Source organism: Atractosteus spatula, assembly GCF_055471065.1.
Source record: "Atractosteus spatula isolate fAtrSpa1 chromosome 10 unlocalized genomic scaffold, fAtrSpa1.hap1 SUPER_10_unloc_12, whole genome shotgun sequence".
NCBI lineage: Eukaryota > Metazoa > Chordata > Actinopteri > Semionotiformes > Lepisosteidae > Atractosteus > Atractosteus spatula.
In genome coordinates, this window is record NW_028296615.1 from 306,310 (window position 1) to 332,548 (window position 26,239).

Consider the following 26,239-nt stretch of genomic DNA (forward strand, 5'->3'; position numbering starts at 1 on the left):
CTATGAGGCTGAATTGTCTTAGTTCAGGGATCTTCTTTACGAAATAAAGGATGGCTTTCTACCTGCTCAAGCTATTGTCGACACTGTGCGGGAGGTTGACGATGAGCTGTCTGGCAGTTAGATCCTGCAGGACTTTGAGCAACTCAAACTCAGCCTCCTGGACAGCTGGCTGGAGAAGCTGTGACAGGTGCATGGCTCAGGGAGATGACAGTGAAGACGGGGGACCATGGGGTGAGCCTTCTGGGGTGCACCACCATCGTGTTCCACAGGCTGGTTGTGGCAAAGCAGTTCAGGGCACCAGTCTTGGATGTGGTTTGGGGAAAAATCTTTCCCCACTTCGAGCCGGCATGGCTGTGGGTATGTCTGAGGCTGCCTTTCCTGCCCCAGAGGTTGAAGCAGCTCGACAATTTCATCCAACATAATTGCATTTTATGAAAATGGTGCTGCAGCAAATTCTGTATGTCTGTTGTGTCCCACAGCTTGTGAGAAGAAGAGAGAGACCCCTATCTCTTTTGCCTTCCGTTACTCCCACTCAGGGGTCTTTCCACTGACTCTGTGAGGGGCAGGTGTGTCCAGTAGATTATCGAGTGGAAGTTAGGGATGTTGGAGATGCAGCTCCTTGCATTCACAACAAGAGTCACCAGCAGCAGCAGCAGTAGTGCCTGCAGCTTTCCATTCTGTAGTGGTTTCGCCTAAACGAAAGGTTTCCCAAGCGGAAACAAACCACCTTTATTCGCATGCTTCTCAACTGCATAAAGGTCCCTAGCGACAGGCCATCTTTTCTCAATGTATTTCTGGTGTTTCATGGCATCTCGTACCAAATGCACTTTCCTTCTGTACACGGAGCTGATCACTTGAAATTTGGCTGTGCAGAGAGACCAAGATGAGCTTTGTCGACTCCAAAGCAGCTCCTTTGTAAAACGCTGTTTGTTCACATCACTTATGTGGGGCTTATACACGGCGGTCTCTAAAGGTCTTTGCTACCTGATAGTGGGGCATTGCAGTAGTCTAACCTGCTGTATGCAAGAGCATGCATTAATTTCTCTGTGTCTTGAGTGGAGAGAAACTGCCTTAGTTTTGCAATTTTTCTCAACTGTAGGAAGTATGTTTTGATACTCTTTTAACATGAGAGTTAAACGAGAGCCTTGCGTCTAATATGGTTATGTGCTGAGTCTTTGAGGCAAATTTTTGAATGCTCTGAGTAAAGTGCTGAAGTTATAGTAGTCCTATCAGTATTGTAGCCACCAAACAACAGAACCTGTTTTATCAGAGTTGAGGAACAAAATGTTTTCACACATCCAAGTCTTTACTTCATTAATGCAATTAGATACTTTATTGATCCCTCACGGGATCAATAAAGTATCTATTAAATAAAGTGATAATAGACGAGTTGTTGTTAGGTGTAAACAAAATGTTTATTTGAGTGTCATCAGCATATGAATGAAAGTTAATATTATGTTTTTGTATTATCCTACCTAGCAGCAGCATGTACAGAGAGAACAATATTGGCCGCAGCACTGATCCCTGTGGTACCCCAAATTGACATTGAGGAACCAGTTCAATTATTAGATATTGGAACATTTAAAAAGCATCAGATATTTTTTTCTTGATATTGCATTTATACTTTATGTTACTCTTTTCTATATATTAACTGTAGAAGTCCTTCCCAATTTTTTTCAAATATCACAATTTGTAGGCATGGAACTAAGGCATGTTATATCAGAATTTATTTTACCTTCATTTACACATTATAACACTCAACCTCTAAGTAAATAACAAATGCTCAAACATTTCGAACAGTAATTATAAATCCTCTCAGTCAATAACTTTGGAAAATCAAGTTAGAAACACGTAATCTCTGTCTGTAATAGATTCTTGTAAATCTTGGATTTTAAATAAGTCTACTGTAGCTGAATATATTTCATGTAAAAGCAGAAATGTTGCACATCCTTAATCTCTTTAATTACCTCTCTGCTACATAAGGCATCTCAGAGAAAAGTATTAAGGGGGTGGTATAAAGAATCTCCACTTAATCTCAATCTCATCTCTACTTAATTGGATTTCTTAGCAAAACCTTAACCCACTTGATATTTGCAAGAAATGTGATTGTTTTTGTTAAACAATTGAGTACGTACTGTACAGCCTTTAATATGCGATAGTGAATTTTCCCGTATTCTGGGGAGGGAGGAGAACTGAAATTAAGGAAATACATATTTAAAGGGGGTGAAAGTCTTAAATGTGTTCTTTCATATCTGGGCGTTTGAATAGATTTGTTGTATAATTTATTGTGATTTCACTCCATACTTGTGTTTCTCAGGAGAAAGTAGTAACATTGGGGATTTGAGGGTACAGAAAATACATTGTACTGTACGGGAAAATGTAAGGTTATGTTAAAAAAGAAACTTTTCAGCACCCTTTTGAACGCGATTATTAGACACCTGTTGAATCTCAACCGGGATTTCTTGAGACATCATTCAGTGAGCGAAGCCTCCCTCTGGACTCCGCACTGAGTTGAAAGCTATGCGAGCTGCTCACTCCTTGTTCTGTACTGTTACCAGAAATCAAGATAAATCATGTCAGACATTTTTCCATCTTTAATGTGACCTTGCAACCAACAAAATTCAAGAGAAAACAGATAATTATTAGGAAAAATAATTGAAATTAAAAAACCTACTGTCACGGACGTCCAAAAGGACTAACCGTGGAGAGCAGGAGAGCGGAAAAAGACCCATATGCGTAGCGGCGAAACGGGGAGTTAGCCCGGGCTCATTCGTGCAAAGAGTTCAGGAGTGCCGTATAGAAACCAATGCCCTCAGGTAGCGGACGTAGGGCGACCTGGTGCTAGGCGGGTCTCAGGACATCTGAATGTCAATGCTGAGCCAGGGCAGAGTGCAAGACCCGGAAATATATAGCCCCAGAGAGAGAGAAATACCGGAAGGACAGCAAATAACCGGAAATGAGAGACAGGACAGAGAAGGAGCACCCTCTGGCTGCAGAGGGCGTGACACCTACAACACTCTGGTTGCATAAGTGTGCACACCCTTTTATTATGGGGGCTGTAGCTGTGTTCAGAGTTAACCAATCACATTCAAAATCATGTCTAAAGTAAAATAGCATACACCTGCCATTAATGAAAGTGATTCTGATTAACCCCAAATAAAAATCAGGTGTTCTTGTAGGACTTCCTTGAAACTTTCGTGGTTGAAGTCTACTGGGATAGCCATGGTCCTCAAGGAGGTGATTAAAAATATAAGGGATCTTATTGTTGAAAGGTACTGATCAGGAGAGGGGTATAAAAGAATATCAAAGGCATTGGATGTACCATGGAGCCCTGTGAAGATTATCATCAAATGCGGCACCACAGGGACATTGACAAGATCAGGACAACCCTCCAAAGTTAATGACGGGACAAGGAGAAAACTCATGAGGGAAGCTACCAAGAGGCCTACAGAAAGCTACAGAGACCTACAGAGCTGCAGCAATTTTTGGTGGGTATTGGTCACTCCTTGCATGTGACAACAATCTCCCCTATTCTGCACGTCTGGGCTATGGGATAGGAGGCAAGACAGAAGCCATTTTTCAAAAAAAATAAAACTAAATTTTGCAATAAAATGCATTCAGTCACCCTAAAAAATGTCTTATGGTCTTATAAGACAAAGGGTGAGCCTTTTGGCCTTAAGTTTAAAAGATATGTTTGGTGCAACACAGCCCATCATCACACACCACTTGGTGGTGGAAGCATCATGCTTTGGGGATGCTTTTCTTCAGCTGGGACAGGGGCTCTACTCAAAATAGATAGGATAATGACTAGCTCCAAATATCAAGATATTTTGGCACAAAACCTGCTGGCCTCTGTCAGAAACCTGTCATCTAGACACTGTTCCCAGAGCTGGATAAGTGACTCCAGATTCTACAGCTCTCTAGCAATAGAGAAAGTCAGGCTACAGAAGTGGAGAAATGGAGAAAATCTCCTCTTCACAATGTGGAAAAATATTACCGAGACGAGTAAATTTCTTGAAGTTCAATACTCTATACAAGTTACCCCTTCCCACCTGGCAAAATTTAAGGGCTTCAGTACAAAAGCTGGCTGAAACAAGCGATCACTATTATTACACATTTTTGCAGACCTCACAGTGCTCTACACTGCTCTTTTCTAAACTGAGCTGCTCATTTGGAAACCAAAAGGCAACAGAGAGGCGTTCTTATACTGGGAGCCAAACCCGGGCCACCTGGGTGAAAACCAGGAATCCTAACTGCTAGACCAACGTAGTCATTCTGTGCATAATGCAGGCAAATTGTAGTTCCTGTCTCTATGCCGTGCTTCCTTGAGAGCTAGCTGACAACCAGAGCGCTGCAGAGTCTAAACAGAAGGCCACACCTGCATTCAACATATTCACACCAGGAGTTGAACACAGATACACCTGATGAAAATCTTCCCACATTATAAACTTGCAGCCCTGGGTCTCAGTTCGTTTTTGGTAGCCTTAGCCAATCAAAGCCTGTATGGCTCCCAATTATTTACAAAGAATTGTCCAATCACAGTCTCAGCTCTCATTCTTGGTAGTTTTCACCGAATCACAGCCCTCCCTGCTTTCAATCAACTGGGGAGTTTATCCATTTGTGTGCTGGTTAATCAATCCGGTTTTTCAAACTAGAAGTACCAGAAACTGTGGGCTCCTTGTGTTTCTTTGTCCTTTTTAAAATATGTTTCTGGTTTGTAAAATATCTGTTTATGACATTATTGACTCAGCTTTCTCCGGTGCTGTTAGAAATAAATATAAATAGGTATGTGGTATTTTAACTAATATGGTGTTTGAATCAATTAAGGGGTGGCTCCATCTGCTTTGTAGTTATAAAAAATAATAAAAAATGTAAGTGAAGCTTGATATGAGGGTAATCTGTGTTTTTACAAGTTCGGTACTTAATAGACTTTTGGGTTTGGATTTTGAATCATTATTGTCATGCTCAGGGTGGGACCAGCTTCTTTCTTCACAGAAATGTTCACACACAAGTAAACCGTGTACACTCAGGAAAAAATCTCAATTTCAATTTCTCATCTAGTCTATTTTGACCTTACAGATTGATATTATTGATATATTATCTTATCTGTATTATTTATAGAGCTCATGTATTTGTTGTAGAGTATTTATATTCTTGAGAGAACAACTGTATAACTGTAGTATTAACAGAGACTCTGCATTAAATACTATCTCCATTGTTGTAACTGCTTCAATCAATTCAGAGTAGCGGGGTAGGCAGAGCCTATCCCAGCATTAAATGGGCACAAGACAGGATACGCCCTGAATGGGACACTACAGACACACACTTACACCAGGGCTGGTTTTCCCAGAAGCTAATTAACTAAACCCAAGCGAACAAGGGTACATGCACATACCCAGGGAGCAGATTGAATGCACGAAATGAACCCAGCAATGCTAACCACTGCACTGCCTCGTCACCCTGACAGAGATTTAATATAGAATAATCCACAACATAAGTCATTGATCTCCCTTCTTCCTTTATTTCTTATCTACACTCTGGTTTATCGATTCTCTCTTCCTAGTGTAGTGACTCCTTTCCGCTTGATTCTCAACTTTATTTCAGAATTTTTTTCAGATCCCTTCTTCTCTTCATTCTAGTCTGGTGAGAAGTCAGGCTCCAAACAATACCTTGAGCAGTTTCTGCAATTTTATTAATAATAATTAATTCTGCTTCTTCTACTAATGATATCACTCCTGCTGCTGCTTACAACAGTAAATTCCCCCCTTATGTTTATAGTACTGATGACACTACTAGTGCTCTGAATAATATCACAGCTGTATCTACTGCTGTTCCTGCTAAACCTACAGTCTAGACATACCTAGAGGCTGCTCTTCTCTTCCTTCACTCTCTTCTTCTGAGCTTTCATTTCTCTCTTCTTTTTCTCCACTTCCAGTCTCCTCTTCTCGACCTCCTGCTTCATCTGTTCCATCTCCTTCTTTTTCAAGATTTCCCCCCTCTTCTCCTCCTGCTTCATCTGTTTCTTTTCCTCCTTTTTCCTCCTAGAGTCTCTACAGTTTATACAGATGAGACTATACAGTGTGTCCAATAAGAGTCTGTCCAGGTAAGACTATACAGTGTATCTAGTAAGAGTCTGTCCAGATGAGTTTATACAGTGTGTCCAATAAGAGCCTGTACAGGTGACTCCACACAAGGACAGAGGTTCTGTTCACTTCTCACCTGTCTCTGAGTCTCAGGAACTCTGAAGTTCCTCAAAGGAGGGGGCTCCTCCAGGGCTTGATGGGGGCGGCATGGCACAGTCACCAGGGGTTTCTCTGAGTTCAGATGATTGAGGAGGGAGGGCCCAGGGGCGCCGAGGTCCAGGAGAGGGAGGGATGAACTTGTTTTTTTTAACAGCCTCGCCAATCTGGATCATGCGTCTCCTTGGCTGTGGAGACTGAAGACACACAGAAGACCTTTCTGTTCCTGCTGAGTCCCACAACAAGTCAGACTGTCCTAAGACTACTACAAAGAGAAAAAATTAACCTGCTATTCACAGACCTCAGTTACAGGGACTCCCAGGTAGTTCTGCAGGATGAGGTAGAGCTATGCTGCACACTGGCGGAAGCACTTGTCCACCTCAGAGAAGTCACACCTGACCTTCATGTTTTCGAAGCAGGACTTCAGTGTCTCCTTCGCCTCCTCCTAGTCATCCTGCTTCATGATTCCTGTGCCCTGGAAGGGAAAATCCTAGGAAAATGGGGAGAGAGAATCAGGCAAGATGTCCTGACCATGTCTGCTGCTGTCAAACCAAACCTCCATTATCAGAGCTCCCGTTGTGTTGCCCGTTGTCTTCACTGTTTTAATTTTGGGATTTGGTAAAATTTCTTATCATATCCTCTGTGAAACTTCACTAACTCAGTACCAACTCCTGTACCAGAGAGAGAGAACAAAGACAGTGAATCATCATCATACCTCCACAGCGCCAGACAGGAGATGCAACCTAGGGGTGGAACTGTGGTATCTCTAAAGCCAAAAGAGAGGGGGAGGGGGGTCACCCCCCTGTTAATAGAGCCAATAGAGAGACAGAGACACCCCACTGTTAATAGAGCCATTAGAGAGAGGGGGAGTAACCCCACTGTTGCCATCGATGACCAAGAGTCTCACCACCCACTCTATGATGCCCGCTAGTGGTGATCTATAAGCGGTGTGTCTTTCAGCCAACCACTTGAAATAACAGCAGGCTGGTGTCCCAGCCCAGCTCCTGTCTCTCTCCCCTTGGATCTGGGAAATTTCCAGGTTGAGTGGGGTGACGCAGGTATCTTGGAAAGCTGAGGGGGTCAGGAGAGTCGCCCCAGCCCCTGTACCGCCCTGATACCACAGTGTAAGCTGGACAAGGGGAGGGGTTTCAGGGACTCACCAATCCCACATATGCTGCCTCCGATCCAAACTTGGCCAGGACCTCATCGTACAACTCCAGGCAGTCAAGCTGGATGGAAGACATCGCATTCTGAGCCCAGGTCCGCACCCAGCTCTCCTCAACCTAGAGAAGCCCCTCCAGTTCGACCCGCAGGCCCTCCCCGAGCCACCACAGGGCAGCCGGGGCCTTACCTACACTCTTACCTACAGTTACACTATAACTAACACTTACACAAATACTGCCAATATTACAACAGTAACACTGCAATTAAGGCTTACAGTTTGTATATTACTAACAATAACACAAACTTAGTAGTACACTAATAATACCAATAATAACAGTAATACTATCAAAAGAACTAACATGACAATGAGTATTAATACTCTGACACTTACACTATGATTATCACTAATATTAACATGAATACTAGCATTAAAACTAAAATTCAAAGTAGCTCTATCATCACTAATTCTCACATGAATACTAGTATTCAGTAGTGCTATCATCATTAATACTCACATAGACACACAGACACTACACATACTCATGGACACACACCCACACACATCAAACACTCACAAACACCCACACACCCACAGACACCACATACGCTAATAGTGATAAAAACACAGCACTCACAGATTTCTGTTCGTTGGTCTGGACTCTAGAAAGTTCTAAAGTGCTCTAGAAATTTGCAAGTGACTCTGGACCTCAACACCTGTTGATGGGTCACTTCTGTCAGACACAGCATTGGAGCCCAAGCCCACCTACACACACATTCACACACACTGACAGATATACACCCACACATTCACACACATTATGACATACTGACAGACACACAACCACACACTCACATACATTCACACAAACACTACACACACTCACAGATACAAACTCACAGACACACATTCACAGACACACACATAGACACAACACACACTCACAGGCACCACACACATTTATACACACAATCAGACACTCACACACATACAGTACTCGCACACATTCACAGACACACACATAGACACTACTAATACTTACAGACACACACCCACACACTGATAGACACCACACACTTGCAGACACACCCACACACACTAACAGACACACACCTGCACAATGACAGACATATCACACTGACAGACACACATTCACACACTGACAAACACCACACACTCACAAACACCACAAACTCACAGACACACTCTACACTTATAATAACAGTAATGATATCACTAAAACTAACACTACTGCTACTGTTAATACTGTAACAGTAACTCTATAATTAAATTTAATATTAACATTAATATGACCATTAAAACTAAAATTATCAGTAGTGCTATCATCATTAATACTCACATGAACACTAGCATTAGTAAAACTACCAGTTGTACTCTCACTAATATTAACATAAATACACTAGCATTAGTATTAGTTGCTGTCCGTGACGTCACACCACTCTTTGTGACGAAGGCGAGACATCTAGCCAGGCACAGTGATGTGCCACGTGTCGCCATGGTTACCATACTTATGATTTGTAAACAAATGGAAAATGCATTTAAACTGTTACTTACACAAATTTATTAACTTTGAATATAATTTTCTAGCTCTAGGATACAATTCCTAAATAATAATTTGAATAAATCATTCTTTAATTTCAGATTGAACATTATTAACACTAAACGCAAGTTAATTAATCGATTTTGACTCTTTTCTAGATTTTAAAATGGGTCAAGAATGGGAAAAGAATCAGTGCTCACCAATCGGTGAACTTAATCGATTATTCTATGTTTTTTTAGTTGAATTAATTGCTTGATAAGTGATCAATAACTCTCCTCCGTGCGCTCTGCGCGTCTCCCGCGGTCTCGCTTTCCGATTCCGGCGCTCTGCCTGGTGTCTGTGACGTCACAGCGCTCTTTCTGACAGAGCAGAGCACGTCTCCGCTGGAGACGACTCCTGTCCGGAGCCCGGAGGGCTTTTCTTACAGATATAACATCTCCAAAAACAAACCACACCGGGCTGTTAAGAGAAGCGATTCATAACAGCAGAAGGAGGAGAATGACAAACCAAGAAATGAAATTCATTAAACACTAACAGAAAAAAAAATGTTTACTTCACAGAATAATGCGTTATAAAGCATACTCCTGTGGAGCAGAAGAGAAAGAGAAGGAGCACAGGTCTCTATAATAAGTGCTTTTAAGCATTTTACACGAATCTCCATAGAATAGAAGCCAGGAGGATCAGACTCCTGATCCTGGAGGTTGAAGAGCAGCTCTTGGTTTTATTTTCACTCGATCTCTCAGTTCCTCAGCCAGTTTGATTATTTAATTAACTATATAACTGTTATCAGACTCTGTTTAACTGTATATTTATAAGACTCCACATGAGAGACGTGTGGGAGACGCTGAATCCCAGGGCTGGTGTGGAATCACACACAGACAGGTCTTCTGTGTGATCTGAGTCCCACTGCTCAGAGCTACAAACTTGTCAACTAGTCACTATTGTAGACACGACCATCAGTCTGCTGCTGCTGATAATCATATTACACTTATAAGAGTGACAACACTGCTGTTCATTAAATAAGTAAAAATAATAATAAGAGATAATCACATATTGCTCAATTGTCAGTCAAACACTTCTGACAGATAGGTTTATTCCATGCTGAAAAAAAGAAGAAAGAGAACACAACGTTTCGTTCGTGGAGCCTTCTTCAGGTGTGAGAGAGACAGGGCAGTAGGCAAAGGTAAAGTAGTGGGAGAACAAAGGCTGGGAGGGAGGAGGAGTGAGAGGCGGGAGCAGGGGACAGAAAGAGAGGCCAATCAAGAGGTGTGAAGTCAGAATAGATGTAGAGAGGTGTGACAGAAAGAGGGTCTTGGAACAGCTGTGAAGAGACGGAATGGTGGTTTAGTGAGAGAAGCGGGCAAGTGGCCCAGGGAGGAAGAGATTTTATCTGTTTCTCTACTGTGCATGTTTAAATCCACTTAATATTGAATATTAATATGGAATTTTACAACTAAGGCTAAATTTTGGTAGCTGAAACAGAAGTACTGTATAGTACAATTTTGTTTTGATTTGAACCAATGTTTGCACCTCAATAATCCATTCGTCATCGAAAGAAGCAAAGGCAGATGTGTATTGAATCTCACGACGATCCTGTTCTCAATCCGAAAGAAAGGTTTAATGTGATCCCACTAGAAAAAGAGTCAATTTCTATATCTAATGATGTCCCTCAAACATTTTGTAATATCTCTGGGAGTGTATACTGTAGAAGCCTGGTTAACTGCTTAAATTCAAACTAAACAGGACTATGGGAATGAGATTTGATTTTGAACTGGGATTTAAATAAATAGAAACGTTGCACTACATTGTGCTTTATTTAAGACAAAAGGTGGGCTTCCTGTGTTTTCGATTACTCAGTTGTAAGAGCGGAGGAATATAGTGGAAACAGCTGGGAACTATTTGTTCTCTGGTTTGAATCTGTCTGGAAGAAAGGTGTTTTTTATGTTCTTTAATCAGAAAGTGAAAATTTGTCATTCACTTAGTTGTCCAACGAAAGCTGAGTAAACGGTGAAGCAGAGCCTCTTGTTCTGAATTCTTCTAACATTTTCTAGGCTTGTAGACTCCTCACTCTTCCTAAAACAAAGTGCCGCAGATAAAGATACAGTAGTTGTCGGGAGTTTAGGTCAGTGGTAGAGCACATACAGTACAGTACCTTGCATGTATATGGCTGTTTTCAATCGCCGGCGTCTCCACTCTGGATTTCTTCCTAAGCGCGATATCTTTCCTTACTTGTGTGTGAATTTCAGCGCAACACATAAAGCCTTCGTCTGTTTTATAAAGATTCTATTTTAAATCAATTAAAACAAAAGAAATACTAATTAAATACACATAGAAAACACATGTATCTAATTAGAACATTTGGGCAATGTATTACTAGCAGTTGAGCTGAGCTCAAAGTAGAGCAGTTGATATTGTTAAACCACGTATTGTTTTTGAATGACGCTACTAAGCACTGGCACGGTGTTTGTGCAGTCCTTCCCAACCTTTCTATCGACTGGATGAGTCTCCTGTTCCATCTCCAATTCTTTCCGCACATTTCGCCTGTTTCACCACCATTATCATTAGACTATAGCCACTAATACGAGAATACTGTTCTGAAAGACTGTCTTAAATAATAATGTTGAAAAGGGTAATGATAAGAGTTTTTTTTCATTAAGGTAACCGTACATTTGCCTGTATAGTACAACTTATTATCTGTATCTGCAAATCCCCAATATTAATGCTGTCTCCTGAGAAACACAAGTGTAGAGTCAAATCATATTAAATCATACAACAAATCTATTCAATTAACACTCCTATGTGACAGAACACATTTAAGACTTACACCCCTTTAAATATGTATTTCCTTCATTTCAGTTCTCTCCCCGGGATACCTGAAAATTCATTATAGCATAATAAAGTCTGTGCATGCATTACCTGTAATACAGCTACTAATAAAGATAACATTAAACTTCATTATTAAGATATCACGCTTTTATTAATAAAATATGTATTGATAAAATTCCTTGTGAATAATTGTAGTGTCTGGAAAGCAATTGTTCATTACTTAATGACGATATTATTTCCACTACATTCAGGACAGTTCCAATGTGATCTATTGTTCCGCTTAGTCTGCTTAGTCTCCTACTTTAGTAACGTCTAATGGGCAGCAGCTGTTATTTTAGGGTTGTTGCAATTGAGAAGAGGTTTGGTACAGAGCTGCTGACAAATTTCAGCAGCCAGTTTGTTTCAACTGACCCGTTGTAGCTACCAATCAGAAGCAAGGAGAAACAAACATTAGTTTAGCCTTTTTTTAAAAAAAAAGGAAAACAGAGTAGTAGTTTATGTGGTAATTTCAGGTACAATGTATGAACTAAAGTTAACTAGTCCCACAGTAATGCGTGGGGTCCTATCAAGAAAAAAATAGTTGTAACCCGAAAACACAACAAACACAAAACGAGAAGTCTTCCGGGAACCTAGGTAAATCCCTGTAGTAGTCTAGCAACTATAAAAAACAACCAAATGCAACAACTTCAAAAGAAAAAGAACATTTAAAAACAAATCTGGGGAACAACAAAAACAGAATCTAATGCAAGAGCTTTATCAAGTCTTCAGTGCTCCACTCATCTCAGTAGACCTCTCTCATATATTTGTGTGCAAGTCAACTGGAGGTACACATTCCATGCTGAAAAGAGAAGGAAACACAATGTTTCAGCTGTGGAGCCTTCTTTGATTGTGACTCGAAATAAACCTTTACCTTTACTTGTTCGTTTGATGTTAATTTATCTCCATCAAATACCTAAGAGTATCTAAACTCGACAGTTGCTTTCAGTAGCTAAAGACACTGCTCCAGGTGAGGCTTGAACTCACAACCTCGGCATGACTCCGCTGTGTACTGCTGTATAAGTACCACGCGCTGACCGATTGCGCCACTGGAGCTGAACAAGTTGTGCTCCTCATACAGACTGACGCTGCAGAAACACAGGGTGAAACCAGTTTCGGTTGTGGATCCATCTCCAGATGTGGAAAAGGAACAGTAAAATAGCAAGGAAAATACAAGAAAAGAAACTGAAAGAATTGTGCTAACAGCAAAGGGGGACGGAGGGAGGTGGTCGGACAAGAAAATCAACCCGGCGGATTATTTGTAGCGACATTTTTTGAGTCAATCAGCACACCGAGTAGTCCAGTAAAGTGACAATAATGGAGAACTAGCTGACGCACCCCGTCGTGAAGACCCTCTGTAAGGTGATTACACGTTTCATTTTCAAGTCGCCTCCTTTACACGCAATTGCAGCCCCGACACTGAGAGAAAGCATGAGAAATGGCTTCAATTTCAATGTAAAAACTCACCATAACACGGACTTACACTGGGAAAAGGTGTTGCACTTTATGCTTATTGCTACAGCCTTCCCCCCGGTTATGAAAATGTCTCACAGTTCCGACACTGATGTGTGAAAGACAATGTAACAGACTATCAAAATCCTGAAGTACAAGAAATTTTAATGCACCAATTTTTTTAATATGTCCCTCTGATCCTGGCATGTCAGAATACATTTCGAAAAAGTATGGCATGAATTGCACGAATTGCAATGGCACAAATTGTTGAGAATATCACTGACCTTGCCGATATTTGCAGGGGATACGAATGTTTTGCACATGTTGAACTACAACACGTAAAAATTGAGCTCCTTAGTCATTATCACCGGGAATGTCCAATAATGACGAACATCAGTAGCTTCAAGGAAACTTAGACTCGCACATGGAGTTTTATCTTGGAATGGAGGGTGGGAGAATTCATTTAGACTCTCGTTGCTCATTAGCTAAACTATATGACACAGCTAAAAATAGCTAAAAATATGACACAGATTTGTTCGAGAAACTTGTAATCACCTTAAAAAGAGTCTTCTTGAAGATGTGAACCAGCTAGCTCTCCACTGTCAATTGACAGGACTTTAGAAGAAACTGTTCTCATACAACCAACATAAAATTACACATCTTAAGGAACATGAAGAGAAATCCATGTACTAAATAACATAAAACTGTCGCTGCAAATCATCACCAAGCTGTTTTATGTGTCTGACCACCTCTTTCCTACTTTGCAGCAAGCACAATTCTTTCTGTTTCTTCATCGCTATTTTACTGTCTCTTTTCCCCACATGGAGATGGATCCACAGCCGAAACTTTAGGTCGGTTCCTGTTACTCTGTCCGATTGAAAGAGCTGTATTAAAGGCACTCCCACCTCTGCAGGAAAGTTATTGCTGCTCTCAACACAATATACTGCAGTCAAATGTGATAGCGATACTGTCACTGCGTGTGGGCCACGTGTTCCTGCTGTCAGCCTATTATGTCATGTTCATCCACACCCAGAAATATTACTGCTGTAGCACAAGAGTTATATAGGCGCAGTCGAGAGCGCATGAATCTCTTAATCTCAGAACTGTGGGTTCAGCTCCCACATTGGGTCCCTCTGTGTCAATTTGATCCCCCCAATTCTCCTAGCATGACCCGATGGCGTAACAGTGATACCCAGTGCCTTATGACCTTTGCGTAATTCAGCTTTCTTTCCACTTGATTCAGATTTTGATCTGAAATCATCGGCCAAACAAGAGTTTGTCTAAATCAAGGGTGATTCGCTCACAAGCAAGTATTAAACACTTCAGCATTTTCTGTTCGAATACCACACTTTGTCAAAACACTGCCGCTTCTTAAGCTACCAAGTAACGGTTTTTGAGCACGCGTTGTATTGTAAATACTTATATTAAAAAAGCATAAATTCACATAATGGAATTTGGACGGAACAAAGTAGTCCAGCCCCTATACAACATTACATACCCACTGATTAAGTTTAAAACTACAGCAACAGGAGTAACAATAATGGCAACAACATCTTTGGAGTTCGGCATTTCATTTATTCTGCAGAAACATCGTATCAGAATGAACTGCCCGGATAAAAGAATAATTGCGGCTTCAGATCGTTTTTACAGAGCAGTGCGTTGTTCTGTTCATGCTGACTACACGCTTTAAATTTATGTCATTTATTGCAAGCATTGCTTTTCCAGGTTTTTCTGAAATTCCTCGCATTTGAGACAGCACTAAAATATTTCATTCGCGTCGCTGAATACATCGTGGAAACGGTATTTGCCATTTTGTTATTCGGTTCTGAAGTTTGAAAATGAAAATGAAACGGGGGTCACTTCGTAGCCTTGAAAGAAGTCCAAGCAGCATAAAAACCCGAGGATTCTCACAAATTTCTTCTGCTGTTTTTATAATTCGGACTTCAACATTTGAATGCATACGTTACTGCTGCTAATCACATTCACGTGTTCACGAAGCTTTTTTCTGTCCATTATGTTGTTGCTAAGCAGTTTCTCCGTTTTCCTCGTATTGTGATTGTCAGCGAGCACAAGACTGAAACAGTGTAAAGACAGGGTAAAACGCCTGACTGTCGGGAGTGGGATTTGAACCCTCGCCTCTATCTGGAGAGCGGAACACAAAGCTTAAAAGACACGAATCTATGAATCTGCTGTTCTAAACCACGCGCCTATCCTGAAGAAATGTACGCCGAATGCACCAGTTGCATCCGATTTTCCGTAACTTTAGGACGATTGACACGACTGGACGAACACAATTTGTGGCGTTTAGCATGACATAGTCTTGCAGGCAGACAATGTTTTGTCCCACTACTTATATAATTCTATCGTTTACTCGTTTTAAAAAAACACGGTGTTCTCGTTCCTAATCAGATTTTTAGTGCTTTCGGACGTTACTTCCAACCTAGACTGACAGCTCACCCGATCTGTTTGTGATCAGACCATGGAGTGGGGGGGCTGTACCAAATGCCCGTTCCTTCCCAATGCTGAGACGATCATTCGGAAGATGGGTGTGAAGAGAGACAGGCTTTGTCGACTAAAGAACAAGACAGGATATACAAGAACACTCATCACTGGCAACAGTTACATTCTTTTACTATAGAGACTCCTACTTTGCGTGTTTTTTAAAGACACTGAAACTCAAGGAAAGTGGTGACAAATGAAACAGGTGGAGCTTGAACCCACGATCTTCGGTTTACGAAACCGACACCTTACCACTTAGCCAACGCGCCTTCAAGCAAACAGGCTACTAATGTTGTTCAAATTATTTGTTTCTGAATCTGTTTTACATCGCCTGGAGGCAGCAACAACAACAAAAAAGGGATTCTTAACAAGGAGATACGCGGCAGCGGTGTGATTCCAACAGATGCCCCTGAAGAGACTGGAGCTTTAATCCAGCTCCTTAGAGCGCTCGGCCGCGTTACTCTCGACAGCGGCTCTTCAGTTCTTGTGGTCTGACCTAGTGGTGTTATGACGCGTGGAAGCGACTGCAACTTCATTTTCTGAGATGCTTTCTCTCACGTGGTGAAATCTCGACTTTGGCACCTCTGGATATAGTTATTCTGTGGAGCAGGCTTTCAAACCTGTGCTTATAGCGCCCTTGAAGTCATTTTATTTTTACAGGAAGACGTATTCCAAAAGACGCATTCGTACTGGATTTGACTGGGATTCTGAAATACTTCTTGCAAAGGTATTCAGACGTTCTTGAACCTATAATAAAAAACAGACCTGAAACTCCATAGCTTCCAATCTCTGATGTTACTCTCCTTAAACTCGGACGTGATGTTCTGCAGACGTGCAGTGTCCCTTTACTCTCGTGTTTTCAAAACGGCCTTACGAAAGTACGGAATAATAAAATGTTTCTACGGCTCAAACATGTCCCTTTAGACCCTCGTCACGTCTCTGTGAAGAAGGGGCAGGTAGAGAGATTTTACAGATGCTCATGATGTTTCGCACGGTATGTTACCTGTTGAAGTGTCTCCCCAGTGGGCAAAAGATGTAGAATATAAGTCTATTAAATGCATACCTTAGAATTATAAATGTGGTCCATAATTTGTCTAGAATGAAATTCTAATATACGTATATCATTATACGTCAATTACACATCTATGATTATATGTCCATTATACATAAATGGTTGGAGTTCTAATATACGGATTAGTTTAGCGGACTATTATACATATATGGCTGGAGCTCTATTATACAATATATAGTTTTATTATAACATTAACTGTAGAGGACTATTATACACATATGGATAGAGATCTATTATACATCAAAGATTTTAGTTTTAGTTTTAAAAGTTTTATAGGCACAGAAACAAGTAAATCAAGCCAATGATTTGGTTTAGAAATTTATTCTGTAAATATACAATCATTCACACCTGAAAAATATCTAGTTCAAATTATAGTACATTATATACAATATTGTAATCAACATATGGCTAATCATCAACTGCTACTAGATCTTCACTAATCAACCAATCAGACATACCCATTACACATTTTCAAACATTAACTGCACTTTTCTGCAGTCTTTGCTCAGTCCTAGAATACAAAATGACCATATTTCAAAGTTCAAAAGTTGTAGTAACTTTTTAGAACATGGAGCTTTTTGTAAAACACTTTATTTTGGCATTAAAAGATCAGCAAGATTATACATTATAAACTAAAAATAAGAAAGTATGCCAGAGATGGATCCTATTAATCAGATGTAAGCTGTCATATAATGACCTATCTGTAAACTGGAATACTAGTAGTGGATATTTTCCACACCACAGAGAGAATATAATATCATACAAGTAGGTTTTGATTGTCCATATTGTCAAGGACTCGCTTGTGTGTACAGAACTCTTCCATTGTGCTCAGCCTCTTGATGTGGAATTGGGAGTCCACCTGTTCTATACACTTTCCCACACAACTCAGTTCATCCTCTGATCTCTATCAGGAGACCCAATACCCGAAACTCTGAAATCATTCACATTTTGTATCAGCATTTGAAAGGAATTAGGTCAGGATTTTCTTACACTATTGTTACATTAGCATAACTGTAGTGTTGCTAATGTGCTGCATGTAATTTATAATCCTAAAAATGTTAAATTTCCACATTTGCAGTTGATTTTGTATGATCTGCACTTTCACACTATTTTTATGTGCCATTTATTGCTTATTAACATACTATTTTTAATCAAAATAATATTAAGTAAGACCTGTATGTATTCAAATAGTATTATTACTATTTATACTTACTCATCAAAAGAGGATTGCTCAGAAAAACATATTTAACCTAAATGGCAAACAACGAATATCAGCAATGCATTGTGGTATATAACCGGAAAAGAACTGTGTTAGATATGTTTTCAATTTCAATTATATATGCATTTATTCATGTTGATGATATTACAGTTGAAATTTAACCATGGTGGGAATCCCTCCCTGTCATACAGGAGAGTGGGGTTTGATTCTTGACAGGGAGCTAAGGAGCTTTTTCTACAACCTGTTTACAATTTAAACTGTAGTGTGAGACACCTTTCTTCCTACAGAAATCTATTTTTTTTTTAAATGAGATGAATTTGTTATAACAACACAAAACATCAAAGTGAATCTGCTTTTCAGCAACCCCTTGGCTTCATGGGAATTTTGTTTTTTTGACAGCAGGGTCATTTGCAAAATTAAACAAGGAATTGATTCACTCCTGTGAAATACTGTATAAAATGGAAGATGGGTTTGATATGGAAACAACTACACACATTTTAGTTTTTTTTTCCAATTGTACTCCCATCAAAGTGACATAAGAAAAGTCATTGTCAGAAGTGGGATATGAAAACAGGCCACCAGGGGAGACTGATGTAATAAGTGCACCAGAAATATATTGAAAACAAATGGGCTGTCACTAAGAGAAATAGAGGTCCCACCATAAAACACCATAAGGAGTGCAAAACATGTTAAGTTATTTCTGTACTTCATCAGCGTCGGTAAAAGAGGGACTCAAGGACACAAAAAATCTAGTTTGGGATTCGGGATGAGAAAGGGAAGTGTGACTTTAGATACAGGGCGTTGCAGAGAGGAACAAATGGCGCAATGAAATAAAATGCCAAAACCCCAGATTGAACCAGGGACCTTTAGAGCGTCAGTCTAAGGCTTTCTCAGCTGAGCTATTTCAACCTCTGTGTATGATCCGACCTCTGCTGTCTGCAGTAGCCTCTTAAAGTTCCAGCATGAATGCATGAAGAGGAGTGGTAGAGTGTTACTGCAACATCATTCAGAAGGGAAGTGATCCGGCTCAGCTCTCTGAGGTCTGGTAGATACATCTTCCTCATGAGTAATGTAGGTTCAACTTCTTCAGGCTGGAGGAAGGGCTTGCATTTCGGCAGCAGTGACTGACTGAGTAGTGACTTCTAGGACCTGGTCTTATCAGGTTGCTTTGCCAAGTTTGTCAGTTCTGCTGAAATGACCTGTCTCTAGGAAATTTAGGAAGCAGAAGAATGACTATCTGAAAGGTGACATGATCTACTGGCTGTTTGACGTGGTCACGAATGACACAGGAAATGCGAGTTCTTGCAATAAGACAAAACAAGATCCATAAAACACTGGCAGAAGTGCAAACTGTGAGAGGATAAAAAGACACCTGTTTCTGCCCGATTTCAAACAGGGGATCTTGCGCATGTGTGATGAACGTGATAATCACAATATTACAGAAATGACAGCAGCATTGAACGTGTCAAGACGTAAAAGATTGTTAATTCACTTCAAATACTCACAGTGTCTTTATTCTGCTGTAATAATTTACTGTGCTCATCAGGCAGTAACAAACCTGTTACCTACACTGTTCCCAGAACTGGATAGGTGACTCCACATTCTACAGCTCTCTAGCATAGAGGAAGTCAGACTACAGAAATGGAGAAAATCTCCTCTTCGAAAAGTCTTCCTCGTTAGTATAGGACCTGTCACCTGTCCCCACCTGTCACGCGGGAGACCGGGGTACATCAGGACGCGCATTGAAGTGAAAGCAGGAAGCGCTGCGACATGCACTGTGCAGATCCCGCCACACTAAGAGGTGAGTGGGTCTGTTCGATCACAGCGCTAGGTGAATCCCCAATCCCCTTTTGTGCGTGGCAACAAAAGAAGTCTGTTTCCACCCGGTTTCGAATGAGGGACCTTTCGCTTGTGAGGCAAACGTGATAATCACTACACTACAGAAACAGTGGCAAACTTTGCCCCGTAGCCCAGCGCTGAGCTTCGCCAATGCGATTCAGCTGCTTCCAGTGCCTTTATTGAAGTGCGCTGATGGACCGTGCTCTCTCTCCAGAGACCAGCACGCCTGTCATGGACTGAGCAGGAAAGGCGGCACCACATTCTACAGCCCTCTCCACGCAATCTACGAAATCGGGCTACTGAAGTGGAGAAAATCGCCTCTCCAGAAAGTGCAAATATCATCTTGGAGAGTATAAATCCTATTGCCGAACGTCAGCCCTGTCTACCAGAGTAACCCTCCCACCTCCTGCAACGATGATCAGCTCGTCTCACACGCGAGAAGTCTTCCTTGTTGGAAACAAGCGCCCCCTCTTCTCGCGCGTTTTGCACATTCGAGTGGTTTTAATGCGGCTCCTTCGTACACGGTGCTGATCTTTTGGAAAGCAGGAGGCAAAACTGACACGTTGCTATACCGGGAGTCAAACCCAGGCCGCTTGGGTGAAAACCAGGAACCCTAACCGCTAAACCATATGGGAGCGAACAACCCTGCTGTTCCGGGCATCATGCAAGCAAACTACATAAATATGAGAAAACACGCAAGAGAGTTGTCACTCAGAGTGTCGAAGGGTCGATGTATACTGGGGCTCAGTTGAAATGCAACGTCAGGACTTTTCCGAATTATGTCATACGAAGAGAGCACAGCCTTTTCCGCCCTGTCCCGTGTGTCTCGGTAACTCTCCGTGATTGTATAGTGGTCAGTACTTTGCGTTGTGGCCGCAACAACCCCGATTCAATTTCGGGTCACGGCAGAATAGGGGCGTCTGCTTTTATTACTTGCACGAATGAAGGCAAAAAAAAGCCAATCGATGTGAACGAACGGCGCTTTACAGAGGAGTACTGCCTGACTGTATCGTTGATGAACGACAGAGGCCACTCCGACCTCTTCTCGGTTTTCTTCAATGACTTACTAAGTATCTTCTTCACATTCGCCCATGCAGGGGAAGCCAGTTACACCAAAGGAAATGCAGGAAAGTGCAATTCAAGCAGAGACCAGGAGGGACTTGTTTACACCGAGAGCGGTCGGAGAATGGAACAATGCGCCCAGCCCTGTTGCTGGAGCCGATTCTTGATGAGATCTTGGGCTCACTAAGAGGCCCCCGCTGGATCCTTATCTTTCTGTTGTTCTTGCAGGTCCTGCGCTGCTTTTGAGCCGACAGAGCTCGTCCTGGTCTGTCGGCACAGCCCAATTGCAAATGATCGGCTCCGCATACAGAAGGAACGTGCGTTTGGTACAAGAGCGCATGAAGGCACCGGAAATACATTGGGTACAAATGACCGGTCGCTCAAGACCTCTGTGAAGTACAGGAGCGTGCAAAAAGAGGCTGTTTCTCGAATTCTACAAGAGTGGGGAATTCTACAAGGCAGCGCCACATTTTACACATTCTACTGGGCCCGATTTCTCCGGTTCGAAACCGGGCGGAAACAGGCCTGTTTCGTTTGTCGCCACACACACTGTTTGGGGATTCGCCTAGCGCTGTGATCGAACAGACCCACTCACCTCTTAGTGTGACGGGAACTGCACAGTGCATGTCGCAGCGCATCCTGCTTTCACTTCAATGCGCGTCCTGATGTACCCCGGTCTCCCGCGTGACAGGTGGGGATACTCGCCACTATACTAACGAGGAAGACATCGCTCTCTGCTTAGTGTGCAAAACACTTACTTGCAGCATTGTGGGTGCTGTGGTTTAAATGCTATTGGTTTGTGAACAGAATCCCCCTATCCCAGTGCATTGTGCCACATTAAATAAACGCACGAGAAAAAAGAGATTCAGAACGCAAAGCTGTGTCAGTGTTCTGTGTAAAAAATCGGTTTGAACATCATGGGAGCTGTTTTTAATAAGCTGCTGAGTAAAGAATATTTTAATCTTCCTGCTGTCAGTAGTATTGTGAATATAGTTGACTCTTACCTGAATAAAAACAGGACGTAAAGGAAGGGTTTCAGAATTCAGACAAAGCTTTATTCCCGTGCTTACAGTCTGGGTAATTGGAGACTGCGCTATTCTGTTGCCTATGGTCATATACGGGTTTTTCGCATGAAGCCGTATTGAACAGTATTTCTCGCGTTGTGAACTTGTGTATACAGCGGTCCCCCGGGTTCCAGTTAGTGCGTAATTACGCATCGATGAAAAACCGGAGGTTTAAAAAAAGATAATTAGCTCACTGATACTTTGATGTAGAGGCTGTGGAAATATCCATATGTCGTGGCCTTTAAAATGCATTTGGTTTGAAGGCGTTCTGTGCTTCCGTTGCGAAGATATGGACAAAAGAATATTCGTGCTTGGTCAAAAAAATGTCATACTGTATAAACGAAAAAGTAAATGCTGAGAAAGCATTCACAATGTATTTTATACACAAAGCAAGTATTCTCGCGATTCTAAGAGGTTTCGTGTAAACGCTACAGGCGTCCCAAAATCGTTTTCGAACTTCAAGCTAACTTTAACCCGGTTGAGCCGCGCCTGCAGCTCCCTGAGTCTTTTGTTATATAATCTCAGAACCCGAAGACACCCAGCGTCTCCAGCCCGTGTTGGAGATTTACAGTTCAGAAAACTGCTGTCTCGAGCAGAAACTGATCTTCCTGCTTTGGTTAAGGTTATCGGAATCGGCGGCTGCTGTGGGGGTATAGCGCTTGTATCTCTCTTCTCTGGCTAAACACTATCTACTGTAAAGTATAGAAATAGACAGAAGATGAAATACAACTACAAATACTTCAGTAAGGCCGAGTAGATAGGAAAGTTTAAATCAAATGTTCTATAAATCAATTTGCCTATATTTTCGAACTCTCTGTTAGAGCTCTGATATAATCCTCTCTGCTCCTGCCGCTGTCACTCTGCATTCCGTAGGGCTACAGGTTGATTTCACAATGCCACATTTAATTAAATACAGGAGGAACCGCAAGGAAAACAATGTGTTTTAATAAATCTTCTTCTGGATTTATATTTCGGTCTTTCACCTTTGAATCCATACCTTGGCTGTAAATATTTACTCGATTACAGGCATCCCAAAAAGTTCTTAAGGCAGAAATCGAACCCTATTTGACTTTCTGCTAATAACGTGTAAGTGTTCACAAAGCATTTCCCTGCCCATCATGTGCCCGCAAACCGGTTTCTCCGTCTTCCTCTTCCTGTCATTGTCAGCTAGCACAAGAAGACGGAAAAAATGCAAGACAGGGAAAAGGGAGCGACTGTCAGGAGTGGGATTTGAACCCACGTCTCTATTCAAAGACCAGAACACCCAAGCAAGGGAAAGACACAAGTGCTTGTATCTGGCACCTTAGACAGTTCAGCCATCCTGACAAGCTACTTAAGTCATTGTGAACCAGTAGTTCACAAAAGTGAGAAATTCGTTGCTGGAGAAGCGCCACGTTCCCTGTTGTTGCCTAAACGTATTGCGGAAATCAAATATTCGGATCGATTCAGAATGTGCTTTACAGCCTTTGTGTAATATTTTAAATTGTTAAAAACAAAGTGTGTACTGTGTACTACGTTTAGGACTAGTTAGTGTGGTAGAATATGGAGATCATCTCCAGCTCTGAGCTCAACTGCAACAAGAAGTCGTGCTGAACAAGTGAGAACCCAGCTGATCGTGTGCTCAGTGTGGTGCTCAGGACTCAGGAGCATTGTTGTGGTTCTAATTTGCACAAACTGCAGGGGCTCTGAATCAGAACATTTCAATTGATCTATTCAGTAAGTTAAAATGCAGGACACGTTAAAATAGGATTATTACTTTGTCTCTGTCCTATTTGTATATAACTGAACGTCCCTTACATTTTTAAGGACACATACCTACTAATGCGATACTCATTGCAAATAGTCCCAAAACAAGCACGTCCGGCAGCTGCGGGGTTGAAGGTGAACATGTATCGTATTCTAATGGCTTCTATTTCCACTGATGAATGAGACAGATTCACAAAGAGATCCTTCACACGATTAAGCGAACACATTGCCTTTTCTGTCTGATGTAGAGGCTACATTTGTGTCAGCAGTACTATACAGGTAAGTCGAATACACTTTCGGGGGCTGCATCTGTAGAGCTTCATCTAAGAGGATTGTTAGAGCACAGTTACATTCACCCACGCAACTTATTCTATGATCATCTAAGAGGATTTTTTTACTTTTGCACACGGTTACATTCGCCCACACAACATATAATCTCTGAATGTCCAATGGCTCAATAACCCTGTTTTCCCCTGGGAACCACTAGTGTACAGTCCCATCCCGTTCAAAAATATAACAGATATACTCAATTGATATATTCAATTAACAAATATAAAAAGATATTATGAACAAGAGAACTCTTGTTCATATAGATCCAGGTTTACACAATTAATTTAATGCATACTCGAAGTGCCTGAAGTCTTGCTCTGCTGTTTTAAATATACCTCCAATGCATTTAGTTGTGTTAACTACCAAATTATTTGAACTAATTTAATGTAACAGTATATTCAGGAAATTCCGAGAAAGTCTTCAGACTTGTCGTGGCTGTTGAAGAAGCCACCTGTTGAATCTAGCCCGGGATTTCTTGAGAGAGCGTTCAGCAAGCGAGTCCACCTTCTGCACTCCGCACTGAGCTGAAAGCTGCATCGTATAAAATATCCATGGTACAACTCGAGAAAAAAATGAAGACTAAACAACGACTTTTGATGATTACAAGAGATTCAAGAAACACAACCGTCCGCACATGGGCTTGGATCCTGAACGCTTAAGTTAAAAGACAAAACGAAGGATACGAACTGTAAACTCTCTTCACGTCTTACAGTTTATGAAATAAAACAATTTCTTACTTTCTTAATAATTTCTTACTGCTGATAGACGATTTGTTGCATTTTAACAAAATCACAATTACAAACATTCTGGGTTAAACTGTTATTCACGTACTCTAGCGGAGAGAAACGTTAGTGTCTTCAGCTGTGTGAGCCCATTTCTAAAAAAAATAAAAGTTATATGAAATTAATTGTTCTACTTTTTAGGCTTGCATAGCCTTATGAATGTTTCGGTTAAATCTTTTTTTCTGTAGTAATTTCAGTTGATATTAAAATTAGTCATGATTTACAATTTTTGGACATGGTTCATCTTAAATAATTTTGTAATTAGTTTCAGTTTTGGAAAATCGCACCCAGAAGCTACCAAAACTGGTAATGTTCATATAATGTGTAATGCAATAGCAGCATTTTGGGTGGGAAAACAAAAAGTATTTCTTGGTTTGAATCCCAAGACTTCATAAGCGGCGTTCGAGGACTTCTCACTTCAGATAAAGGTGTCAATACATCGCACATTTTTACTCAATCAATATCAGCAGTGTTATCGCTACCGAACGCTAAATATAGATCCTGGCAATACTTCGTGAAATCTTCGTAAGAAAATCCAAAATACCACGGGAGCAATCAAATGTATACGCTTCTTTTGGATCGAGAAGAGGATAATTATGAGACTCAAAACATGCCTGTCTTTTCTTTTTTCGAGGACACATGGATTATTGAGGTGTAAAGATAGGTTTAAAATCAAAATTATCTGCTATTGCTGCTGTTTCTTTGATAGTTTCTTCAAATCCTTCAACTGATCATCGATATCGAGGAATAATATTATACAAATTGTGGTTTTCTGTTAATTGCCAATTTTATTGTAATTACATCTTCGTTTACAGATGTCTTGCATGAATCACAAGGTATAATAGTCGCCGTGCGTCCTCAGCTAAAATGTTTTAAAAAGTACGACAAAAGTACAATATGCTTAACAACATGTATGGTTATATCTATATTAAAATTAAGATATTAAAAAACAATTTTACAGTCCTAACCTAATAATGCTTGTGAAGTTTTCCAAAAAATCCGAACTGTAATTTTGAAATATTATTGCTGAGAATGCAAAGAGAGTACAAAGATCAAATTCAATGAGTGAGAATACAACAGTAGTTCACTAAACTGAGTTTCTTCCCTGAAATGATTTGCTTGCGAAGCACTAAGCAGCTTTGAACGGATCGCGGGAATCAAATATACAGATGGGTTCAGAGTGTGCTTTCCAACTTTTGTGTAACATTTTCCTTTGATAGGGCAGAGTTGTCTTCACAATCTGGGTTAAATAAAAAGGAGTGACGTCAGTACAAAACAGCTTTCCTTCTTGGGGAACAACGGTTGTGTTCCATATTTCTAACTAATTTGGTTTCAAGATCTCAATTTAGT

The 26,239-nt window shown here is 41.0% G+C and overlaps 1 non-coding gene across 1 annotated transcript; it reads right to left on the reverse strand.

Annotated features, from left to right (window-relative positions):
* Window positions 1-12,786: 12,786 nt before the first annotated feature.
* On the reverse strand, window positions 12,787-12,880 carry trnai-uau (transfer RNA isoleucine (anticodon UAU)). The gene is made up of 2 exons: window positions 12,843-12,880; window positions 12,787-12,822 (listed from the first exon to the last, which is right to left on the reverse strand). It is a non-coding gene; the product is annotated as a tRNA-Ile (tRNA).
* Between the last annotated feature and the right edge of the window lie 13,359 nt (window positions 12,881-26,239).